This window comes from Entelurus aequoreus, linkage group LG22 (assembly GCF_033978785.1).
Source record: "Entelurus aequoreus isolate RoL-2023_Sb linkage group LG22, RoL_Eaeq_v1.1, whole genome shotgun sequence".
Classification (NCBI taxonomy): Eukaryota; Metazoa; Chordata; class Actinopteri; order Syngnathiformes; family Syngnathidae; genus Entelurus; species Entelurus aequoreus.
This window is the reverse complement of record NC_084752.1, coordinates 24755621-24779347: the sequence shown is the minus strand read 5'-3', so window position 1 is coordinate 24779347 and position 23727 is coordinate 24755621. Positions and strand designations below refer to the sequence as shown.

Below are 23727 nucleotides of genomic sequence, written 5' to 3'. Positions count from 1 at the left end.
TTTTAAGTGCGCCTTATAGTTTGGAAAATACGGTACTATATTTTCCGGATTTTAGAGCATACCAGCATATAAGTCGCACTCACTAAATTGTAGAAGAAGAAAAAAACGTTTTCCGTATATAAGCTGCAGCGGACTATAAACCGCAGATATATACGTTGTGAAATGAAATATTTACACAAAGATTTGAAATACTTTTTCTTCTTTTTTTTTTCTTCTTTTTTTTAACCTTGTGTTCCCACCCTTGTGGAGCTGCTGGGAATGTGAATTTCTTTTAAAGACGACTAAAGTATCTATCTTTGTTCTGTAAGCATTTCTCAAGCACAATTCAACTCAATGTACAGTTCCAGCAATAAGACATCAGTAGAAGAGGATGCAAAATAGAATACGAACTGCTTACCTGCTTTTTGAGCGCGAGTATACTGTATGTGTCGTAACTTCTGTCCCCTGCTTTCGTGTTTACAATTTGAATATTACTAAGCTCCATAACGTATCACTGCAAAAACTGAAATCTAAGTAAGATTACATATCTCAAATAAGAGTGATATTTGCTTATTTTCTGTCTGATAAGATCATTCTTCTCACTAAGCAGATTTTATGTTAGAGTGTTTTACTTGTTTTAAGGGTTTTGGTCCTAAATGTTCTCAGTAAGATATTACAGCTTGTTGCTGAGATTTGATGACCTATATTGAGTAAAACATGCTTGAAACTAGAATATCAACTGTTGCACAGCCGTGTCATCAACATTCACAAGTATAAAACTACTTTTTTAAAGTAATAAGTTATTTCAAGCATGAAAAAAAAAATCATGACTTTGACACAATTGTGTCTCCTATCAAAACAGATGACTGCTATTTTATTTTCAATGAAACAATAGAAAATGCGTACTCATATAGTACAGTTGTTATGAGTAAGTATATACTTATTTTAAGGTATTTTTGGGTTCATAGACGTTAGCTAATTTTACTTGTTTTGGAAAGTCTTGACAAGCCAAATTTTCTTGTTTCTATTGGCAGATAATTTTGCTTAGTTCAAATAAAAATATCCCTCATTTTTGTATTTTTTTTTTCTTGTTTTTGAACACTGACTTTTTGCAGTGTGTCTGCTCCAAGAAAGTCTCGATGACAGCACCATGGCAAAAAGTGGCAACAACTTGCGTTGGAACAACATGCTTTTTGACGACGTTTAATCAATATTGGAGTCTGACGTTGATTGGACCATTGAATTTTGGTCATTTTCCAACACAAATACAATGTTGAAACAACATGCTTTTTGACAACATTCAATATCAGGTTGTGATGTTAATTTGACCATTGACATTTAGTCATTTCCAAACCAACAATAATGTGGATCCAATGTAAGACACCAACATTGTCTCAATTTATTAATACAACTATTTTGCAATGTTGTTTCAAAGTCCGTTTTAAAGGCTTACTGAAACCCACTACTACCGACCACGCAGTCTGATAGTTTATATATCAATGATGAAATCTTAACATTGCAACACATGCCAATACGGCCGGGTTAACTTATAAAGTGCAATTTTAAATTTCCCGCGAAACTTCCGGTTGAAAACGTCTATGTATGATGACGTATGCGCGTGACGTCAATCGTTGAAACGGAAGTATTCGGACACCATTGAATCCAATACAAAAAGTTCTGTTTTCATCGCAAAATTCCACAATATTCTGGACATCTGTGTTGGTGAATCTTTTGCAATTTGTTTAATGAACAATGAAGACTGCAAAGAAGAAAGCTGTAGGTGGGATCGGTGTATTAGCGGCTGGCTGCAGCAACACAACTAGGAGGACTTTGAGATGGATAGCAGACACGCTATCCGACCCATTTCCCACATGCAACTGTGATTGGATAGATTCCTAACTTGTCCCACCCACCTAAAGACGAAATTAAATATGATCAGATTTTTGTCTCTGTCAAATGTTAGTCTTGTTTTTATTCGTTGACTAAAATATGTCAATTACTTTCATCTGTTCTGATTAGTTATCATCCTTTTTTAGGCAGGGGAAAATGGGTTGTTGTCGATAACTAAGACAAATAATTTTAATTCAAAAAATTTACTTTTTTGGTGTGGGACAGGGGTGTCAGACGTACTACCTGCTGGCCGTATAAGGTCCGCGAACAGGTTTAATCCGGCCTGCAAGATCAATTTATTAGATGTAAAATGAGCTGCATTTTTTTAATGAAAGAAACTGCTGTTCTAAATGTGTCCACTGGATGTCGCAACAGCAATTCAAGTGTAACCCACGTCACACATGACAGTGTTTAAAGATGACGTGTCAGCTGACTTTAAGCGCCCTCTGGATTGGCTGCCGCTACTCCAATCAGGGCAGGTGCAAGCAATCAGCTGCTCCTGTTGTGGCTAGCAGCAGATGGCGGCAGTATTGACGCACAATATCTTCTTTTATTATAAATGATCCACTCATCGGATAGAATAACAAAACAGTAAGATGCAAAGACTTAAGGCAAGGCAAGGCAAGGCAACTTTATTTGTATAGCGCTTTTCATACACAAGGCAGACTCAAAGTGCTTCACAGACAACAAAGTGAAATGAAAGAAAATAAAAGCAAAATTAAAATGCAGACAATAAAAATAAAAACAGTGCAGACGTTAAAAGTTAAAAGATTAAAAGATTTAGCTGAAAGCTAAGGTGAACATAAAAGTCTTCAGTCTAGTTTTAAAAGTAGTGAGAGTCCAATTAACCATATTTTTTTTAGTTAGAGTTCCATACAGCGCTTGCAATTGGTTAAATGCACGATGCGCACCCTGAAGTCCATTGTAAAAAAGTAGTTTTTCTACATTTGTTGTTTGTTCGAATTGATTTTATACTTAAATCTTCCATGTTCACATTGGTTAAGTTTTTAGTATGTTACATGAATTTGTTTATTATATTTGTAATATTTAAATGATAATAAAAATGTGTTGTGACAGTTGTGGTTTATGGAAACACTTGATTGCTTTTCCATGTTTTTGATGAACTGCCAACATAAGAGTCCTAAAAACAGAAATTCCTTAAATTTGAATGGTTTTGTAAAAACACAGAGACAAAGTGCATTGTGTTCTTTGTGGTGTTTTTGAAACTGCACCATTTTTTTCCTCAGAATTTTCAACTTGAAGTGTTTTGCCAAAAGGATTATCTGTGATGTGTACATTTTCAGAATGTGCTTTTCCTATTTTTGGCCAATGTAAGACAACGAAAATAATCTCAAGTTGCCTTTATTTTTAAGTTTCATGCCCTGATTTTACCAGTATAAATAAATAGATTTTTCTCCATGTGGCCGCCGAGCTAAAATGAGTTTGACACCCTTGGTCGAGATCTATGAAATAAATATTGTCGGCAGGTTACATTTTTTTGTCACTCCTAAATCTTATGAGCAGTCGGGTAGGAGAACTTTTTGTATTTTCACAAGATCTTGTAAGCTTCTCCTGTGACAACTTGATGAAGTCCGTGTATGACAACTTTATGTACATTTTCACATTTTGGGACATTTTACAATTTTAAAACAAGCCAAAACCAGCATTTCTGTGTATTAATGTTAAGAATTCTTGACATAACATCAACGTGATTGGACATTCTATCCGCTCTCCACTGTGTCTTTGCTGCTGTGGTGAGGGAGTAGATCTGCTCTAATGTAATGTGTGTCTCTTGGGTGTTCCAAAGCATTTTGTTACCCCACAGCTGCATTTTATGTCCTTGAGTTTCCTTGTGACTGTTAAACCACAATACTCCAAGAGTATGTGAATTATGGAATCAACAACCTAGACGCAGACGTCATCACATTGTGTCAGTAGAAGGCATTTGCTGTACTCAAACTCTAAATCTACGCTTTTGTTATTTGATGTCGAGTTACGAGGCTAAACAAAATGAAAGGACTGGTTGTTTTTTTTATTGTGCAAAATAAATGAAGTTTTCTCCAAACATCTCAGTTATTGTACGTCTAAACACTGCGCCTAAAAAACTAGTCCATTGCCTTGGTAACATACCGCATTTTCCGGACCATAGGGCGCACAGGATTATAAGGCGTAATGCCCATGAATGGTCTATTTTCCATCTTTTTTCATATAAAAGGAGCACCGGATTATAGGGCGCATTAAAGGAGTCATATTATTATTAGAGATGTCCGATAATATCGGCCTGCCGATATTATCGGCCGATATATGCGTTAAAATGTAATATCGGAAATTATCAGTATCGTTTTTTTTATTATCGGTATCGTTTTTTTATTTAAAATTTTTTTTTTTTTTTATTAAATCAACATAAAAAACACAAGATACACTTACAATTAGTGCACCAACCCAAAAAAAAAACTCCCTCCCCCATTTACACTCATTCACACAAAAGGGTTGTTTCTTTCTGTTATTAATATTCTGGTTCCTACATTATATATCAATATATATCAATACAATCTGCAAGGGATACAGTCCGTAAGCACACATGATTGTGCGTGCTGCTGGTTCACTAATAGTACTAACCTTTAACAGTTAATTTTACTAATTTTCATTCATTACTAGTTTCTATGTAACTGTTTTTATATTGTTGTACTTTCTTTTTTATTCAAGAAAATGTTTTTAATTTATTTATCTTATTTTACTAATTTTTTAAAAAAGTACCTTATCTTCACCATACCTGGTTGTCCAAATTAGGCATAATAATGTGTTAATTCCACGACTGCATATATCGGTTGATATCGGTATCGGTTGATATCGGTATCGGTAATTAAAGAGTTGGACAATATCGGAATATCGGATACCGGCAAAAAGCCATTATCGGACATCTCTAATTATTATGATTTTTTTCTCAATGGAAAACACTTCCTTGTGGTCTACATAACATATAATGGTGGTTCTTTGGTCAAAATGTTGCATAAATTATGTTTTACAGATCATCTTTAAGCCGCTTTCTGACAGTCACTTCCGAATGCGCCGTTTTGTGTGCTGTCTTATTTACGTGGCTCACCTTCGGCAGCGTCTTCTCCCCGTCATCTTTGTTGTAGCGGTGTAGCGTGCAAGGACGGGAGTGGAAGAAGTGTCAAAAGATGGAGCTAACTGTTTTAACGACATTCAGACTTTACTTTAATCAATAACGGGGCAGCATCTTCTCATCCGGAAACAACAACACCGTAAATGTGTCCCGTGAAAAAAAGTCAGACCAGAACTCTCTAATAACTAAAGTTCCTTGGGTGAATAATGTCAACTCACTACACCGGTATGTTTTAGCGCTTTCATGGCGAGTTTACTGACAGATATAAGTAAGAACTTTACACTATATTAGAAATGACAATAGCGGAGGATGAATGTCACATAACAAGAAGATAGAGAAAAAGAAGAATCTTATCGACTACGGTGTCGGCACGGACTACAAAGGCAGATGCGCACAATTTTCAGGATTCATGCAGATCCCAAATACAGATCAACAGGTACCAGAAGGTAAGAAAAGTTGCTTTTGCATAATATTGCGAAACAAAACGCCAGATAATATGTCTTACCTTATTCACACACCATATTGATACTCGCATGTTGAATCCATCAAGCGGTGCGGCTTGATGGATGTGGACAACACCGGTGTCAGATCTGGCCCACCACATCATTTATGTGGCCCGCGAAATACTTCATTTTTTTTTTTTACTAAATGCAAATAATTATTTCGATTTTGACAGGAAAAAATGCATATCTTCTTAACGTTATTATTTAATCATGCCAATTATTACATTATTATATAGTGTATTACAAAACTGTGTTAGTAAAGATAACATTAATTTGTACATGAAAAAATCTAATAATTGAGTGCATAGGCCAGGGGTCCCCAAACTACGGCCCGCGGGCCAGATACGGCCCCCCAGCGTCCAAAATCCGGCCCGCGGGAAGTCACAAGTTAAAAAAAAAAATATTTTTTTTAAATTTATTTATTTTTTGTATTATTATTATTTTTTAAAAATTTGTCCTTACTAGTCCATTTTCTACCGTCTCCTAGCCACTCAGGCAAATCATATTGTCTAAAAAGGCATTTTACCATCAATAACGTGACATGCAGCAAGTGCGCTCTTTAAGTCAATTACTGCGTGAGGAATATATATATATATATATATATATATATATATATATATATATATATATATATATATATATATATATATATATATATATATATATACATATGTATATATATATATATATATATATATATATATATGTATATATATATATATATATATATATATGTATATATATATATATATATATATATATATATATATATATATATATATATATGTATATATATGTATATATATGTATATATATATATATATATGTATATATATATATATATATATATATATATATATATATATATATATATATATATATATATATATATATATATATATATATATATATATATATATATATATATATATATATATATATATATATATATATATATATATATATATATATATGTGTGTGTATAGACACACATACATATATACACATATACATATATATAAACATGGACCTATACATATACATATACATATACACTACCGTTGAAAAGTTTGGGGTCACATTGAAATGTCCTTATTTTTGAAGGAAAAGCACTGTACTTTTCAATGAAGATAACTTTAAACTAGTCTTAACTTTAAAGAAATACACTGTATAAATTGCTAATGTGGTAAATGACTATTCTAGCTGCAAATGTCTGGTTTTTGGTGCAATATCTACATAGGTGTATAGAGGCCCATTTCCAGCAACTATCACTCCAGTGTTCTAATGGTACAATGTGTTTGCTCATTGGCTCAGAAGGCTAATTGATGATTAGAAAACCCTTGTGCAATCATGTTCACACATCTGAAAACAGTTTAGCTCGTTACAGAAGCTACAAAACTGACTTTCCTTTGAGCAGATTGAGTTTCTGGAGCATCACATTTGTGGGGTCAATTAAACGCTCAAAATGGCCAGAAAAAGAGAACTTTCATTTGAAACTCGACAGTCTATTCTTGTTCTTAGAAATGAAGGCTATTCCACAAAATTGTTTGGGTGGCCCCAAACTTTTGAACGGTAGTGTACATATATACACATATACATATACATATATACACACACACACACACATTTACATATATATATATATATATATATATATATATATATATATATATATATATATATATATATATATATATATATATATATATATATATATAGCGCGGCCCCCAGCCAAATTGTTTTACCCCAATGCGGCCCCGGAGTCAAAAAGTTTGGGGACCCCTGGCATAGGCGATGGTGATTACTGGTACACATTTATATCAAGGCTGTGAAATATTAATTTTTTAGAAATTGGATCAATTTGACTTTTGACTAATCACAGGTTATTGCCCGCATGCATAATTTTAATTAATTTAAAACAAGCCATTACTGCGATGTAGCCCTCAATGAAAACGAGTTTGACGCCCCTGCACTACAACATAAAAATAGGTCAACGTGTTGCATTAGCATTGTTGTGACAAACTTGGATATAGAAATGATTACATGAGAGATTTGCACGAGGCTAAAAGTCACACCATCAAACTTTCAGTTCATAACCCGATGGGCCTCTGCAAGGCACCTTAAGGAGGCGACAGGTGGTTCTCTTTATGTCGGGACTACTTGCTAATTCTGTCTCCGTGTAAAACACAGAGAGGGGTTTGCATATTGGAAATGAAAGTTGTATCATGTTGGTGAGCCTGGATGTGCTCAGATAAACACTCGTCACTAAGTCGTCAGGCAACAATCCCACTGGCCTGCAGACATGATTGCTGTCTGTGTGTTCCTCTGCTCGTGTTTATGATCTGCACACCAAGAAAAGAATAACATTACATCAATCATTTATTTCGTGTTTACAATGAGAGTGCAGTGGGGGAACATTTTGAATTGGACACTTACAGTCGCGATCAAAAGTTTACATCCACTTGTAAAGAACATAATGGCATGGCTGTTTTGAGTTTCCAATACTTTCTACAACTCTTATTTTTTTGTGATAGAGTGATTGGAGCACATACTTGTTGGTCACAAAAAACATTCATGAAGTTTGCTTCTTTTATGAATGTATTTTTAATGAAAATGTGAGCAAATCTGCTGTGTCAAAAGTATACATACAGCAATGTTAATATTTGCTTACATGTCCCTTGGCAAGTTTCACTGCAATAAGGCACTTTTGGTAGCCATCCACAAGCTTCTGGTTGAATTTTTGACCACTCCTCTTGACAAAATTGGTGCGGTTCAGCTAAAGTTGTTGGTTTTCTTGACATGTACTTGTTTCTTCAGCATTGTCCACACGTTTACGTCAGGACTTTGGGAAGGCCATTCTAAAACCTTCATTCTAGCCTGATTTAGCCATTCCTTTTTCACTTTTGACGTGTGTTTAGGGTCATTGTCCTGTTGGAACACCCAACTACGCCCAAATTCTTCATGTTGTCCTGAAGAATTTGGAGGTAATCCTCCTTTTTCATTGTCCCATTTACTGTCTGTAAAGCACCAGTTCCATTGGCAGCAAAGCAGGCCTCAGAGCATAATACTACCACCACCATGCTTGACGGTAGGGATGGTGTGGTTTAAAGGCCTCACCTTTTCTCCTCCAAACATATGGCTGGGTATTGTGGCCAAACAGCTAAATTTTTTTTTCATCTGACCACAGAACTTTCCTCCAGAAGGTTTTATCTTTGTCCATGTGATGTCAGATGAAAGAAAAAGTGAGCTGTTTGGCCACAATACCCAGCAATATGTTTGGAGGAGAAAAGGTGAGGCCTTTAATAGTATTATGCTCTGAGGCCTGTTTTGCTGCCAATGGAACTGGTGCTTTAAATGAGACAATGAAAAAGGAGGATTACCTCCAAATCCTTCAGGACAACCTAAAATCATCAGCCCGGAGGTTGGGTCTTGGGCACAGTTGGGTGTTCCAACAGGACAATGACCCCAAACACACGTCAAAAGTGGTAAAGGAATGGCTAAATCAGGCTACAATGAAGGTTTTAGAATGGACTTGGAAGTCCTGACTTAAACGTGTGGACAATGCTGAAGAAACAAGTCCATGTCAGAAAACCAACACATTTAGCTGAACTGCACCAATTTTGTAAAGAGGAGTGGTCAAAAATTCAAGCAGAAGCTTGTGGATGGCTACCAAAAGCGCCTTATTGCAGTGAAACTTGCCAAGGGACATGTAAGCAAATATTAACATTGCTGTATGTATACTTTTGACCCAGCAGATTTGCTCACATTTTCATTAAAAATAAATTCATAAAAGAAGCAAACTTCATGAATGTTTTTTGGGACCAACAAGTATGTGCTCCAATCACTCTATCACAAAAAAATAAGAGTTGTAGAAATGATTGGAAACTCAAAACAGCCATGACATTATGTTCTTTACAAGTGTATGTAAACTTTTGATCGCAACTGTATTTCCAAATATTTGCATTTTCAGGGTTCAAACTCTTACTGCCGTCATTTAATTTTCCATTTACTGCTCCTGTCATTTTTTATTTTTTTTTTAACATAGTGGTTGCTGTCCACTTTTTCCATGTGACAATACCAGTTAACATGAACGTCCTGCTTTGCAAACATAAAGTGGCTCATATTTCTTGCTAAAAAGTTCCTGAGCTTCTTATATTTTGGAGTCCAGAAACCTTTTTAGGGACGTGAATCTCAGGTTTCGATTAAAACTTATGGGGTGACCATTCGACTCGACACGGTTCTCTTTATTTAACCCCGATGTTCTCATGTATTATTTAGTACGGGGGTGCCCAGCAAGTAGTGATGTGCGGATCGATACTGTAACGTCGATGCCGCCAATACCAGATCTTTATGCTCTAATTTTTAAATCAAAACATCGATACTTTTGATACTTTAGTTCAGGGGTGTCCAAACTTTTTCCACCAAGGGCCGCATACTGAAAAGTCAAAGTTTGCAGTATCATTTTGATATTTTTTTACTTAAAGAAATGCTAAAAACAGTTATTTTGTCAGTTTTTTATTATTGGTGACTAGGTACAGTATATTATTATTAGTTAGAACATGTCAGCTTTTGTATGGCTCTTTTTTATTTAAACCCTTTAAGGCCAAAGCTGTTTGTTTACATGCTTTTTTTATTTTGCTTTGCTATTTGGGCTTATTGGACCCTAATTAGAATAAAAACTAAGAATCATCTTTTGATATGATGTACTTAGTCCATAAGTACACAAACGTGTACTTCATGTTTAGTGACATGCTAATTCTTATTTTTACACTTTTTTTTTCCAAATTCTATTTTATGTTATACTCTTCTGACACCACCAGATGGCAGTATAAGCGTCCACATAAGCACATAAGACCCCAATTCAGTAGTGTACATAATTTTGGAAATAAGAGCTAAAAGGTGCTGTCCACGCATGTGGCCAACTACGCCTTTATTAATCATCTCCGAGACTGATTTTTTCCGCACATTAATTTCTGTTTCCATAGCAACGCACGTCTGACTTCTGGCAACAAATGTGTGTTCCTGCATCCGGAATCAAACACAAGTGCGTGTTCTAATCATGGCAAACTTGGTAACAGACAACAAAGACGACTATTTTTTGGACAAATGAGGATTTAGGACCTTATACTTTTGAAGCTAAATATACTGTTGCTTATAGAAACGAGCACGAAGGAAGAGTGAGACTTTGGAGCAGACGGAACCCCGGAGAGAGTGAGGTGAAAGCGATTTTGACGCTATAAATATGGAACTTGGAGCCAAGCTATTTCAACATAAATGGAGTGCTTACCCAAAATCAACAGGAAACGTCCCCGGCCAGCTGGACCAAACAGACAACTGTCCATCGAGTAAGTCACTTTAATATTGATCATGATACACGTCATGCGTGTTATAACAACTACAGTACATACGCTGTCTGGCTAGCTTATGTACAAACAAAACATGAAATGTGGGCTAATACTTTACAGATACTGTAATATGATTCTTCATCTTCATACTTGCCAACCTTGAGACCTCCGATTCCGGGAGGTGGGGGGTGGGGTGGGGTGGGGTGGGGTGGGGCGTGGTCGGGGGTGGGGGTGGGGCGGGGCGGGTGTGTGGTTGGGGGCGGGGGGCATGGTTAAGAGGGGAGGAGTATATTTACAGCTAGAATTCACCAACACGAGTATTTCATATATATATATATATATATATATATATATATATATATATATATATATATATATATATATATATATATATATATATATATAGGAAATACTTGACTTTCAGTGAATTCTGGCTATATATATTTATTTTATTATACATATAAATAAAATAAATACTAGAATTTCAGTGTTCCGGAGGCTATCCAGTAGATGGCAGTATTGTCCTGTTTAAGAGTGTCACAACATAGCTGTTTACGGCAGACGAACTGCTTTACGGTAGACGTAAACGTGACTGCTGTTGTTGTGTGTTGTTACCGCGCTGGGAGGACGTTAATGAAACTGCCTAACAATAAACCCACATAAGAAACCAAGAACTCGCCCTCGATCATTATACAGTTATAACGTGATTGGGCAGGCACGCTGTTTATGTCGTGGGAAAGCGGACGTGAAAACAGACTGTCGCCGCTGTCCCCACTCAGGTCCGCATGGAGCTGGAGGGGGCGTGGCCTCCAGCTCCGGCTGAATTCCGGGAGTTTATCGGGAGAAAATTTCTTCCGGGAGGTTATCGGGAGAAGCGCTGAATTCCGGGAGTCTCCCGGTAAAACCGGGAGGGTTGGCAAGTATGTCATCTTTTTCAGTCTGTACAAATTGGTGTCCTATCGCGTTGTGTTAATCGTTACAATCTCAAACCCATTTTGTGTTGAGGTAGAAGCTAGCTCATCTTTTGCCGTACTTAGCTTTTATGGTTAATACCGTAGCACGCCGATATGTTACCACAATAGAAAAATGATTCCTCAGTGTTCGCTCTTACAATAACAATGTCGCTACAGTTTGGTTATTATACAAATTACGGGACGTAAATTAAGTATTGTTGGCGGTTTTTGAATGCATTTCGAGGTAGAATTGATTGCTCCTATTAGCTGCATCGCTAGCCACCTAGAACGAGACGATTTTTACAAGTTAGAAAACAAACAAAACAAAAAAAATTCTCTTCTTGTCTCTCATAATGATTTTGAACGAAAATTCCCCAAAAAAGTGCAGTTCCACTTTAAGTGCCTCATAATAATAATAATAATAATAATAATAATAATAATGTATAGAATGTGTAGACACATTTTTTAAAGTATATACGTATACATATTTTTTATTGCTGCTTTTATTTATTTATTAGATGCCTTTTACTGAATATGCACAAGCACTGTTTTTAATAGTATGTGATAATGCATTTTATACTGTATTTTCTTTATTTTATGTATTGCATGTGAGTGTACGTCTACTTGGGCGTTGGAGTCTGCAATAAAGCTTGATTGATTGCTTGACTAATTATAATAATAGGTAATATTAAAAAACACATAATCTTGTTTCTGGTAGGCGTTATGGTAAATATAGGTCTTATCTTGCAGACCAGTTTTAGCTCTGATTTTGTTGACCACAGCGATAGAAGACTCAGCGAGCCATGCACCTGCATTATATTCTAGTCCCTAGTCCCCGCATTAAACATCTCCCACCATTTACGTCGCGGAGAGCAAGGGTGTCGCAGTAAGCCAGCAGGCAGCGAGCTATTAATAACAGTTTGAAAGCAGCAGAGGGTAAAAAAAAATGGCTGGTCAGCCTCGGTTGTCGCAGTCCTCCCCCACGCCTCACATTACTCCACCTCTTCAATTCACATCTCTTAGCTATTTATATATTCTATCGGAGAAATTATTGTGTTCTACTCATTTCCAGCCGTATCCGTCACTGATGTGACGCTCAGGTCATGCAGAGGATGCTGGGAGATTATCTTACCCAGTTTTCAGCAGCTAGTCTGACACCATGCAGATCACTGGTCATTTGGTGCTGCTTGTCATCACTTTCAACACACAACTAACCACAGAGCACCTGATAGGCCTCAACTCTTTGACAAAACGTCCATGGAGGGATTTGTCATACACGTGGAAATGCATATTACACAATTGGCATCTAGCTATTTAGTTTCTCCGGCAAGTCCGTCCGACAGGTGCCACCACGGCAAAGTCCTGAAACTAATTGCAGTTGTACAGCCGGGGCTTGTATTTGCTGGAATGCTCTTTAAGTTTCGCAGTTGGAAGGCAGCTGTCAAGGCAGAAGGTTTCCCTTGGACTTGCATGTTAGTCCGCGTAGTTCGAGTCGCGCCATCCTAATGACCGGAACAATATCGCTGTCAGCAACAATGGGCATGGAAGACGTCTTTCCCCGGTGTGAGCCTTTCACCTTAAACACACGTCACGTACATTAAATCGGTCGTTCTTAACCATAGAAAGAGTGGTTAAGAATGAGGGGGGAGGGGCATTGTTGGGCCGCCGTTAAATATCTGTGTGGAAGTCGCTTCCTAGCGGTTCCACTGACATACAGTTCACAGGAGCCAGGCGTGCAAAGTTGACCTAAGTTTTAATGTACATAGATTTTATCACAAGTTTTCTCTCCAGCAGGACGCAATTATTCAGCCACGTCCGTATCCTCTCTCCCCTCCTGCTCCCGGCAGCTTACTGTTAAAGACAACAAATGATTAGATTAACACGTACCACCTGTGAAATCTAATCACCTGCCAGCTGTGTCTCGCCGTCACCCCTATCCGATGGTGCTCGTCCTCAGCACCATATTTTACTGTTTTAATTGGTTTTACCCTTTAAAATCGTTTTTAATCAAATTTATTTGTTATATTGTCTCTGTATTGGTTTTCTATTCATTTATTCTTTGTTTTTATTCAGTCATTGGTGTAGCATAATATTGTTTTTAATATTATTTTTAATATCGTTTTTAATATTGTTTTTAACATGGCTGTGCAGCACTTTGGAAACATTCTTGTTGTGTAAATGTGCTATATAAATAAAGTGGATTGGATTGGATTAGATTGGATAGACAGAGGCGGTGACCTTTGCTCCTGCAGGCGCGCTGGCCACACCTCCCTCCACAATCTGTTTCTTCATGTCAGTTATAATACGCTTTTACACCACTTGGGGCAGTAAAAGGTAAAACACTAAAGTTGTAGAGAAGTTTCTTATAAGGGGAACTGCACTTTTTAGGGACTTTTGACTATGGTTCACAATCATTATGAAAGACATGACGAATGTATTTTTTTTAATGCATTATAAATCTTAAATTAACGTAAATACAAGTCTGTTTACAGCAGAGCCAATGGGAGGTCCTTTGTTCCGCCCATAAAATCCAATAAATAACCATTCAAAAATCGCCAACAATGCTCAATTTGAATATTAACCAATTATTAGTGATATTATTATTATAAGTGCTAACACAGACAAACTATTTATAGCGGCGACGTGATCTTGTGAATAATGTAAATAATTCAATGTATATACTTTGATGATTATCTTGTGTGATGACTGTATTATGATGATAGTATATATCTGATAGTATATATCTGTATCATGAATCATTTTAAGTGGACCCCGACTAAAACAAGTTGAAAAACTTAATCAGGTGTTACCATTTAGTGGTCAATTTTACGGAATATGTACTTCACTGTGCAATCTACTAATAAAAGTTTCAATCAATCAATCTAAATCACAAACCGGTGTACAATTACGACATCATCGACTGGTGTTTCCTTGCTTCCCTGCTCCCTGTAAGATTATTGTAGATCATAAATCATGCATCTCACCTGGAAAGTAGATGGCTGAGGACGTCCTCCGACTAGTTGGGACACTTTGACAGCCATTTTAGGACCAGGAAATGGCGAGAACAACATGAAAAGCGCCCCTCGCCCTGTTTTTACGTGAGGATTATGAGACTTTCTTCATCGAAATGAGAATATATGAACATCCTAGCAGTCTGCATCCTAATGACAGCAGACCTTGTACAGTAGGTGATGATTTATTATGTTTGTTGTCGCTCATTAAGTCTGCAGTGAGCAGTAATCAGTGATGAAGAAAGAAAAAAAAGCAAATGTGGTGCGTTTTTGCAAAAAAATTATCAAAATACGTAAATATTAAATGTTATTATAAATGTGCCCGTTACTACATTACACATATACTTACATCATGTATATAAAACCCTAATGGAGGTGTTTTTAGGGGCTCTATAGGCTCCATTGTAAGCAGACTTTTGATCAAAGTTATTTAATATTTAGATTGCATAAAAAAAAGTATAAACATCCATTGTCATGTCTTTCATAATGATTGTAAAGGATAGGCAAAATTCCTCCACAAAAGCCTCCTCTTCCGGCACAAACATGACTAAAATGGCTTACATTTTTATTGACAATTTTTTTTTTTTTTTTTAAACTTAATTATTTTTATTATTAATGATATATTTAGTTAGAATTGATTTTAGTACTGTGTAATTATATTTACATTTACTTAATCCTTTTTTTTTTGCAGTATATTTGATAAGTATTAATTTTTCATAATTAAGCCTTGGTAATCATCTTTAATCATGCTTTCGTATCATTTGAGAAAGTTTATCCTGTTAATCTGTAAGTAGGCTAAATATAATTATTCAATACAATTTAAAAAAGTAAGAATAAGTTGGGCCCCGAGGTCAAAAAGGTTAAGAACCTCTAAATAAATTGTTTTATTTTGCTTATTTTAGTCACAGAATCAAATGTCAGAAGTAATCCTTCAAGTAAGCAGAACGTAAACGTACATTTGATCTGATACTCAGTTATTTTTGTTACGCCCCCCCCCCCCCCCGCCCCCACCCCTAGACAGAAGAAAACATTTCGCCCCCCCCCCCCCACCCCCCGCCCCCCACCGCGACTATAAATATAATTTGTCTATAAAATTGTTATAGGCATACCTCTCTATAACTTTGTATCCTTATTTGTGTTCAAAGAAGAAGTATAGATCCACTTGTAACAAGAATAACTTTTTAAACATGTTTTTAGTCTGTAACAGAAAATATTTAAAGTGCATCAATTTGCCTGAAATTTAAAAAAATAAATAATTACGCTTTTGTTTGTTTTTTAACTATAAATGTTTTTAAATTTACTTGAACCATTTGATACTGAGAAATAAAATCAATTCAACTCACTAAAAAATAACTCATTCAAATTGATCAGCAACATTATCTCAGGAGCACAATTTATAAAACACTTTAACCTACAAAAGAAAAATGAATAAAACTTTATATTTTTAAAAGAGGAAGTCAGGATTAATGGCCACAATGAGCACAGCTTTTTAAAAAGGTTTGAAGTTTGGTACTGATAAAGCATGCTACACTATTTGAGGAGATCGTCAACTATTTTTGTGGTAAAATAGCAAAATGTATTTAAATCTTAGGAAAAAACAAAAACATAAAACCTTGTGCATTTTATTTATTTTATTTATTGTATTTATTTTTATTTTTATTTTTATTTTTTATTTTTATTTTGTATTTTTTTATTTTATTAATTAATCCAACAAAATAATACACAATGATACCATAATAATACAATTCCAATTCCAAAACCAAACCTGGCCCAGCAACATTCAGAATAGCAATTAACGTAGCAATTGAGAGGAGACACAAACATGACACAAAACAATCCAAAAGTAGTCAAACAAAAATTAATAATATCAACAACAGTATTGATAAGAATTCCAACATAACAGTAATTAGAAATTTCTCATTGACATTATCATCACAACCATTTATAAAAAATAAAAACATTTAAAAAAATGAACAATAGTGTTTATATAGTATTTTATATTGTTCACTTCTATGTTAGAACGCAATGAAAAGTGCTTCTAATCCATTTATCATAACAACAATGTTTGCATTTAGAGGGAAGATGGCCAATCAACTAAACAAACAAAAGTTTTAGCAACTGTTATGTAAAAGAAAAGGGGTAGGATTAAATAAGCTCTGCTTCTTCCTACTCCTTTTCGAACATGTTGAAAAGAGAAACTGGAAATTGTGATGTATCATGTTGTATGCATGCATGTTCGTAATAAAATAAACTCAAACTCAAAAAACTCAAACTCAAACGTTTAAAAATGTCCCAGCTGGTGTAAAAGAATAAAATTGTCCACATCATAGCTGCTGTCACACCTCCAGTTGGGGGGAAATATGGCACCACTTAGTGGCCATTAGTAGTACTGCATGTCTTGCCTCTTCCACTATTTACTGTACACAAGTGGTGTCAAACTCGTTTTCATTGAGGGCCACATTAAGGCTGCCATCAGAGGGCCAATTTTAACAGTGAACATTTTCTGAATTTGCCTATGCATTTTATCATTAAATATATTTTTTTACATACACTATAAACAAAAATCTGTATATTTCACAGTAAAATTCTGGTCACCATTTTTTTTAAAATGTAAAATCTACACATTTTTTAAACATATTACAGTAGATGGAAAACAGTACCCGCTGTTTATTCACCATTTTTAAATGGTACCACAGTTATTTTACGGTAAAATACGGGCAGCTAAGTTGCCAGAATCTTACTGTAGAATTTAAGGTACTTTTTTTTAACATATTACTGTAAATAGAAAAACAGTACCACTGGATTTTTTTTTAAATACTGGCAACTGAGCTGCGAGTTTGTTACTGTAAAGTAACTGTGGTACCATTTTTCCATTTACAGTAACAACCATAGATTTTACAGTAAAAAAAAAGGCAACATTTTATAGTAAAAACAGTGGTAGATTTTTTTTCAATTTACAGTTTTTAATTGAATATGCTGTAAAAAAAAATAATTGTAATTTTACGTAATATCTATTGTCCTTTTTACATGATGGATAACTTGCTTTGAAACCATAAGTCAAGCAGATATTGAAGTCTTTATTTTTATTTGAACAAAAATGTGTGGAAACTATGGTGATATATTATTTGTTGCATTATTGCATAATATTAACATTTAAAAGGTATGCAATTTCATGCAGTGCATATATAATTTTTTTCAAAATGTAAAGAACGAATACATTTAGTACTAAAAGATAAAGCACTTCATTGATGCATATTTTCCTCGACGTTGGCGGGCCTTATAAAATGATGTTACGGGCCAGATACGCTCCCCGGGCCTTGAGTTTGACACCTGTGCTGTACACCAATGCTACTGCACACAAAACAAATTAATATTAGTCACACCTCGGCCAAGCAGTTTAATCATAAAACAACCGTGTGTTCCTATTATTGAAATATTAGCTCATAACAATGTAAATGTTTCAATAGCATTTGATAGTTTATCGATGACATGTACATCATGTAACCCTATCTTTGTTTTTTTCATTACTTTGTAAATTTAATTTTAATTAAAAGATAAGCCAAACCTTGTTTTGTAATTTTGTTTTTAATTTGTTTGAGCTGAAGTAAATATGCATTAATAAAAAATTAAGGCATATACATAACTTAATTAGAATATTTCTTAACGAAACCATACATTTCTAGTTTGAAAGCATTAATCTTCCACTGATGCCTTTTACCATTAGCAGTATTTTATAATACTTGTACATCATTTAGGAAACGTTATAAAACAGTGACGTGAGGTGACCTTTGATGCCTTTGGATTTTTTTTATTTTATTGTTCCCATTCAGATCAATGTGCTGTAATCACTGTTAATGCAGGTTGCTCATTAAGAAGATAATTTGATGAGTTCAAGAGTAATTCACCTTTATAAAAATGTGTTTTTTAAATGCTTTGCTTCAATCAGTTCGGTTCAGATTATTTATTTGACCTTAAAATAAAGAATAAAAACTTATACCGACATATTCATACTCAGCATAAGCAACAAGAATGTAGACATTTACATAGCGGTAGCACCATGAGTTTAAAATATTACATTTTGAGTCTTTGAACGTTATCTTTGCATTCGACCAAAAAAAAGTAAAGCGAAAAAAATAAGTATTTTCCGCTGATTACACACGACATGCATCTGCTAGCACTGGTTTGAAAATTAGAGCAAGCGTCGTCTATATCCACAGTGTGAAGCCGCTTCAAAAATAAACTAAGTTTCTTTCAAGTAGCATTATCAGTGGAGGACTAGAGGAAAAGGAATGGCTAAGCATGCCACACACACACACACACACACACACACACACACACACACACACACACACACACACACACACACACACACACACACACACACACACACACACACACACACACACACACACACACACGCACACACCCACACATTCTTGTATGTGTTACATTCTTGAGACCTCCGAAAAATGCCTACCTCTTTAGGACCACCCTTTCTAGATATATAAAGATTTGTATTTACAACATTAATAATATATACATAATATGCAAATATAAATAAAGATAAGGTTTTAGTAAAAAAAAAAAAGTTTTTTAATTTGTTGTGTGTATATTGTTTTTTAATCTTCATTATTTACTACAAGTTATTACAGTATGTCTCTATATACATATTTATTAACATTTTTTAATGAATTTTAGCGAAAGAGGGCGCATTTCAATTTCTTACACACACTTATTATTACATATGTTGACCAGTAAAAACATATTCAGTCTAAGGCTGGACTCCCAGGGAGGGGATCCAGACGGAGACCAGGAAAAAAAAAACTCAATAGCCATAACACACACAAACAAGTTACAAAGAATACACAAGACTTGCAACAGAGTCAATTTGAAAAATCCCTATTTTGATTGATTTCACCACATTTGAGACATTCTCTATTAGATGCAATGGTTTTCTGTATTGGAACCATGGTTTCGGTTCTATCTTGTTCAGCAGTCCTCATATGGAAGGTACTTTTCCTTGTTGATGTCTCAAGAAGGGTAGAAATACAAGCACACACACACACACGCACACACAGTAAAAAATATATTCAGTCTAAGGCTGGACTCCCGGGGAGGGGGTCCAGACTGAGACCAGGAAAAAAAACCTCAATAGCCATAGCACACACAAACAAGTTACAAAGAATACACAAGACTTGCAACAGAGTCAATTTGAAAAATCCCTATTTTGATTGATTTCATTACCAGGGGTGCACATTGAGACATTCTTTATTAGATGCAATGCATGGTTTTCCGTATTGGGACCATGATTTCGGTCCTAACTTGTTCACCAGTCCTCAGATGGTAGGTACTTTATCCTGTTGATGTCTCAGGAAGGGTAGAAATACAAGAACACACACACACACACACACACACACACACACACACACACACACACACACACACACACACACACACACACACACACACACACACACACACACACACACACACACACACACACACACACACACACACACACACACACACACACACACACACACACACACACACAGTAAAAACATATTTAGTCTAAGGCTGGACTCCCAGGGAGGGGATCCAGACTGAGACCACGAAAAAAAACCCTCAATAGCCATAGCACACACAAACAAGTTACAAAGAATACACAAGACTTGCAACAGAGTCAATTTGAAAAATCCCTATTTTGATTGATTTCACCACATTTGAGACATTCTCTATTAGATGCAATGGTTTTCTGTATTGGAACCATGGTTTCGGTTCTATCTTGTTCAGCAGTCCTCATATGGAAGGTACTTTTCCTTGTTGATGTCTCAAGAAGGGTAGAAATACAAGCACACACACACACACACAGTAAAAAATATATTCAGTCTAAGGCTGGACTCCCGGGGAGGGAGTCCAGACTGAGACCAGGAAAAAAAAAAACTCAATAGCCATAGCACACACAAACAAGTTACAAAGAATGCACAAGACTTGCAACAGAGTCAATTTGAAAAATCCCTATTTTGATTGATTTCATTACAAGGGGTGCACATTGAGACATTCTTTATTAGATGCAATGCATGGTTTTCCGTATTGGGACCATGATTTCGGTCCTAACTTGTTCACCAGTCCTCAGATGGTAGGTACTTTATCTTGTTGATGTCTCAGGAAGGGTAGAAATACAAGAACACACACACACACACACACACACACACACACACACACACACACACACACACACACACACACACACACACACACACACACACACACACACACACACACACACACACACAGTAAAAACATATTTAGTCTAAGGCTGGACCCCCAGGGAGGGGATCCAGACTGAGACCACGAAAAAAAAACCTCAATAGCCATAGCACACACAAACAAGTCACAAAGAATACACAAGACTTGCAACAGAGTCAATTTGAAAAATCCCTATTTTGATTGATTTCACCACATTTGAGACATTCTCTATTAGATGCAATGGTTTTCTGTATTGGAACCATGGTTTCAGTTCTAACTTGTTCAGCAGTCCTCATATGGAAGGTACTTTTCCTTGTTGATGTCTCAAGAAGGGTAGAAATACAAGCACACACACACACACACACACACACACACACACACACACACACACACACACACACACACACACACACACGCACACACAGTAAAAAATATATTCAGTCTAAGGCTGGACTCCCGGGGAGGGAGTCCAGACTGAGACCAGGAAAAAAAAAAACTCAATAGCCATAGCACACACAAACAAGTTACAAAGAATGCACAAGACTTGCAACAGAGTCAATTTGAAAAATCCCTATTTTTATTGATTTCACCACATTTGAGACATTCTCTATTAGATGCAATGGTTTTCTGTATTGGAACCATGGTTTCAGTTCTAACTTGTTCAGCAGTCCTCATATGGAAGGTACTTTTCCTTGTTGATGTCTCAAGAAGGGTAGAAATACAACCACACACACACACACACACACACACACACACACACACACACACGCACACACAGTAAAAAATATATTCAGTCTAAGGCTGGACTCCCGGGGAGGGAGTCCAGACTGAGACCAGGAAAAAAAAAAACTCAATAGCCATAGCACACACAAACAAGTTACAAAGAATGCACAAGACTTGCAACAGAGTCAATTTGGAAAAATCCCTATTTTGATTGATTTCATTACCAGGGGTGCACATTGAGACATTCTTTATTAGATGCAATGCATGGTTTTCCGTATTGGGACCATGATTTCGGACCTAACTTGTTCACCAGTACTCAGATGGAAGGTACTTTAACTTGTTGATGTCTCAGGAAGGGTAGAAATACAAGAACACACACACACACACACACACATACACACACACACACACACACACACACACACACACACACACTCACACACACACACACAGTAAAAACATATTTAGTCTAAGGCTGGACTCCCAGGGAGGGGATCCAGACTGAGACCACGAAAAAAAAAACCTCAATAGCCATAGCACACACAAACAAGTTACAAAGAATACACAAGACTTGCAACAGAGTCAATTTGAAAAATCCCTATTTTGATTGATTTCACCACATTTGAGACATTCTCTATTAGATGCAATGGTTTTCTGTATTGGAACCATGGTTTCGGTTCTAACTTGTTCAGCAGTCCTCATATGGAAGGTACTTTTCCTTGATGATGTCTCAAGAAGGGTAGAAATACAAGCACACACACACACACACACACACACGCACACACAGTAAAAAATATATTCAGTCTAAGGCTGGACTCCCGGGGAGGGAGTCCAGACTGAGACCAGGAAGAAAAAAAAACTCAATAGCCATAGCACACACAAACAAGTTACAAAGAATGCACAAGACTTGCAACAGAGTCAATTTGAAAAATCCCTATTTTGATTGATTTCATTACAAGGGGTGCACATTGAGACATTCTTTATTAGATGCAATGCATGGTTTTCCGTATTGGGACCATGATTTCGGACCTAACTTGTTCACCAGTACTCAGATGGAAGGTACTCTATCTTGTTGATGTCTCAGGAAGGGTAGAAATACAAGAACACACACACACACACACACACACACACAGTAAAAACATATTTAGTCTAAGGCTGGACTCCCAGGGAGAGGATCCAGACTGAGACCAGGAAAAAAAAAACTCAATAGCCATAGCACATACAAAAAACTTACAAAGAATACACAAGACTTGCAACAGAGTCAATTTGAAAAATCCCTATTTTGATTGATTCCACCACATTTGAGACATTCTCTATTAGATGCAATGGTTTTCTGTATTGGAACCATGGTTTCGGTTCTAACTTGTTCAGCAGTCCTCATATGGAAGGTACTTTTCCTTGTTGATGTCTCAAGAAGGGTAGAAATACAAGCACACACACACACACACACACACACACACACACACACACACACGCACACACAGTAAAAAATATATTCAGTCTAAGGCTGGACTCCCGGGGAGGGAGTCCAGACTGAGACCAGGAAAAAAAAAAACTCAATAGCCATAGCACACACAAACAAGTTACAAAGAATGCACAAGACTTGCAACAGAGTCAATTTGAAAAATCCCTATTTTGATTGATTTCATTACCAGGGGTGCACATTGAGACATTCTTTATTAGATGCAATGCATGGTTTTCCGTATTGGGACCATGATTTCGGACCTAACTTGTTCACCAGTACTCAGATGGAAGGTACTTTATCTTGTTGATGTCTCAGGAAGGGTAGAAATACAAGAACACACACACACACACACACACACACACACACACACACACACACACACACACACACACACACACACACACACACACACACACACACACACACACACACACACACACACAGTAAAAACATATTTAGTCTAAGGCTGGACTCCCAGGGAG

General features: G+C 36.1%; 1 protein-coding gene across 1 annotated transcript in view; it reads left to right on the top strand.

The window, feature by feature from the left end:
- The window catches only part of rbm20 (RNA binding motif protein 20), a 112883-nt gene that overhangs the window by 29156 nt on the left and 60000 nt on the right, over positions 1-23727 (top strand). The gene's annotated exons all lie outside the window — the stretch shown is intronic.